This window comes from Mus caroli, unplaced genomic scaffold (assembly GCF_978045245.1).
Source record: "Mus caroli unplaced genomic scaffold, Mus_caroli_1 scaffold_20, whole genome shotgun sequence".
NCBI classification, from domain to species: Eukaryota; Metazoa; Chordata; class Mammalia; order Rodentia; family Muridae; genus Mus; species Mus caroli.
The window spans coordinates 15,290,546-15,294,496 of NW_028227275.1; positions in this window are offsets into that span (position 1 = coordinate 15,290,546).

The window sequence follows — 3,951 nt, forward strand, 5'->3', positions numbered from 1 at the left end:
GTCAGATCTTGTTGCGGATGGTTGTGAGCCACCATGTGGTTGCTGGGATCTGAACTCTCGACCTTCGGAAGAGCAGTCGGGTGCTCTTACCCACTGAGCCATCTCACCAGCCCCCGCATGTCTAACTTTTATGTGCTTAAAAACATTGTCTGTTTAGTTAGGTTGGAGTAGGGGAGCTACCCACATGGTACAATACACATGTGGAACCGGCCTGGTTTAACTTTCCTTCATCTAGAACTTTCTCTCTGGGCCTCTTCCTCAGGCTGCCCCAGAATCCCAGAGCACCAGTGTCCACCCAGAAAGGACCCTCCGATTCTTGGTGTCCTGGCTGGCTTATGCGGTCTCATTTCTGTCCCTGCTTCGAAGGGGTCCTTCCTGGTCAGGAAACCTCCCCTCAAACTTTCCCATACTCTTGCTATGTTCTGTATGGATAGGTGCCCGTCAGAAAAATCCAGCCCAACCTGTTGAGTGAGTGAGGTAGACACAGCCTGAGCTGGGTGAGGAGGGTGGGGCACTCTGGCGGTGTAGAGTCATCTTATTTTCTCCAGACTTTATGATTAACCCGTGGATTGTGCTGCACCGACATCAAACACTCATGCTGGGATCCTTGCCTGACCTGGATTAAGAATCAGTAGTCCAGGGCTGGTGGGATGGCTCAGTGGTTAAGAGCACTGACTGCTCTTCTGAAGGTCCTGAGTTCAAATCCCAGCAACCACATGGTGGCTCACAACCATCCGTAACGAAATCTGACACCCTCTTCTGGAGTATCTGAGGACAGCTACAGTATACTTACATATAGTAAATAAATAAATCTTAAAAAAAAAAAAATCAGTAGTCCAGGGCCAGAGGGATAGCTCAGTGGTCAAGAGTGTGTATTAAATGATTCCAGAAGGACTCAAGTTCAATTCCGTGCACCCACATCAGGCAGCCCACACCTTATTCTATTGCTTCCTTCCGGGATATCTACCGTTTTGTCATTTGGAGGTACTGATACATGTGTGGCACACACATACATACACACAATTAAAAACAAAATAACAAGCCGGGCGTGGTGGCGCACGCCTTTAATCCCAGCACTCGGGAGGCAGAGGCAGGCAGATTTCTGAGTTCGAGGCCAGCCTGGTCTACAAAGTGAGTTCCAGGACAGCCAAGGCTATACAGAGAAACCCTGTCTCGAAAAACCAAAAACAAACAAACAAACAAAAAAACACAAAATAACAAGTACTTAAAAGAAAAATAGAAGTTCGGAAGCCCTTGGGAGGCTGAAGCAGGAGGACTGCCCACAAGTTCAAGGCCAGTCTGGAATATAGAGCAAAAAGACTGTCTCAAATGAACAAAAGCAAAAAAACAAAAAACAGTGGTGGCACACGTCTTTAATCCCAGCACTCGGGAGGCAGAGGCAGGCAGATTTCTGAGTTCGAGGCCAGCCTGATCTTCAGCGTGAGTTCCAGGACAGTCAGGGCTACACAGAGAAACCCTGTCTCAAAAACTTCAAACCAAACCAACCAACCAAACAAACAAAAAGACAAAAAGCGGCTTGAGTGGTGGTAGTCCTTTAATCCCAGCACTTGGGAGACAGAGGCATTCGAATCACTGATCAAGGCCAGATTGTTCTACAGGGCAAGTTCCAGGACAGCCAGGGCTGTTACACAGAGAAATCCTGTCTCACACAAAACAAAAGCAAAACAAAACGAAACAAAATATTCAACAACAACAAATGTGCAGAGCTTAGAGATGCTCTCCCTTAGTCCCAGCCGGAGACTACATAGCAAGCTCCAGGCCAGAAGAGGCTATACAATAAGATTGTGACTCAAGCAAACAAACAGCAACCACAAAGACCCAGGAGTTTGGCACAGGGCTGTAATCTTAGCACTTAGGAGATAGAGGCAGAAAGATCAGGCTATCACAGCCCCTTGGGACTCCAGTTCTAGGGGATTCAGTGCCCTGTTCTGCTCTTCAAGGACACCAGCATTGGTGTAGTTGCACATACATACATGCAGGCATTCACACATACACATAAAGTAACTGATGTGTTAGAATAGTGGCCAAAACAGCTCCATGTGTAAGAGAGGTTTATTGGGAGAGAGGGGGGCAAGGAAGGTGGCTGCGGAAAGAGAAGGGGGGAAGAGGGAGAGGGAAGGGGAGAAGAAGGGGAGGGAGAAGGGGAAGGAGGGGGGGGGGGAGATATTCCTCTTATTCCCCAGAGCTCGTATCTCTAGCTGCATAGGTAGCAGAAGATGGCCTAGTCAGCCATCATTGGGAAGAGAGGCCCCTTGGTCTTGCAAACTTTATATGCCTCAGTACAGGGGAACGCCAGGGCCAAGAAGTGGGAGTGAGTAGGTAGGGGAGCAGGGCGGAGGGAGGGTATAGGGGACTTTCGGGATAGCATTTGAAATGTAAATGAAGAAAATATCTAATAAAAATTTTTTGAAAAAAAAAAAAGGTGACCAGGTGAGGTGCCTGATGGGCAAAGGCACTCGCTGGCAAGCCTGACACCTCATTTGGATTCTTTTTTTTTTTTTTTTTTTTTTTTTTTTTTTTTTGGTTTTTCGAGACAGGGTTTCTCTGTATAGCCCTGGCTGTCCTGGAACTCACTTTGTAGACCAGGCTGGCCTCGAACTCAGAAATCCGCCTGCCTCTGCCTCCCGAGTGCTGGGATTAAAGGCGTGCGCCACCACACCCGGCTTCATTTGGATTCTTGGGACCCACATAACTGAAGGTGAAACCTACTCTTACAGGTATGTCCTTGGCTTCCATTCAAGGGACACTGCATTCATTACACCCAAACACACAGCTAAATGATAAATGTAAAAAATGTAAATCTATATAAAATAAGGTAGAAAGCAATACAGTAAGATACCCAGCATGGTAGTCTGGCTTCTGTACACCCATGTACACACACACACTACATACAAAAGAAGAGAAAGATAGATAGATTAGAAGTTCAAAGTTATCTTCAGCTTCATAATGAATCTGAGACCAGCCTGGACTATAAGAGACTTCATCTCAGCAACCCAAGCCCCTGCCAAAATAAATATATATACACATATATATACATGAGGGGGAATAAGATTGGCTCCAGCTTTAATGGTTTAGGGAAGGGCTGGAGTGAACAATCCAGAGCATGGACAGCAAAATGCAATTTGAAAGTTTGAACCTGTCATCACTACCTTCAACTTGAAATAGCTAGCTCTTGGGTAGCTCGTGGGTAGGAGGCACACGCAGTAAATAGATCTGAACTTCAATCACAATGGAGATCTCTCTCTCTCTCTCTCTTTCTCTCTGTCTCCTCTCTCTCTCTCTCCTGTCTCTCTTTCTCTCCTCTCTCTCTCTCTGTCTTTGTCTCTCTCTGTCTCCTCTCTCTCCTGTCTCTCTGTCTGTCTGTCTGTCTCTCTCTGTCTCTTTGTCTCTCTCTGTCTCCTCTCTCTCCTGTCTCTCTTTCTCTCCTCTCTCTCTCTGTCTCTTTGTCTCTCTCTCTGTCTCCTCTCTCTCCTGTCTCTCTTTCTCTCCTGTCTCTCTCTGTCTCTGTCTCTGTCTCTGTCTCTGTCTCTCTCTCTCTCTCTCTCTCTCCTATCTCTCCCTGTCTCTCTGGTTTTCCAGGACAGGGTTTCTCCAGGCTATAAAGGAGCTACAATGGAGCTCTCTTATTGGCACAGTCTCTCCAGTACAACTGTGTGTCCTCAGTGAAAGACAAATCTATTCTAAACTGCAGGATCCCAGTGACGTCATCAGTTTATTGACTCAAGCATTCTTCATGCTGGGCATAGTGAACCACATCTTTAACTCCAGCTCTTTGGGTTAGAGGCAGGTGGATCTGTGATCTCAAGACCAGCTAGGTTCACATGGAAAGTTTCAGGCCAGCCCCTGTCACAGAAACCAAAACCAAGCATTATTTACAAGGTAGACCCCAAAAGCAAGTCAACTAAACACCAAACCTAGTATTTAATCATT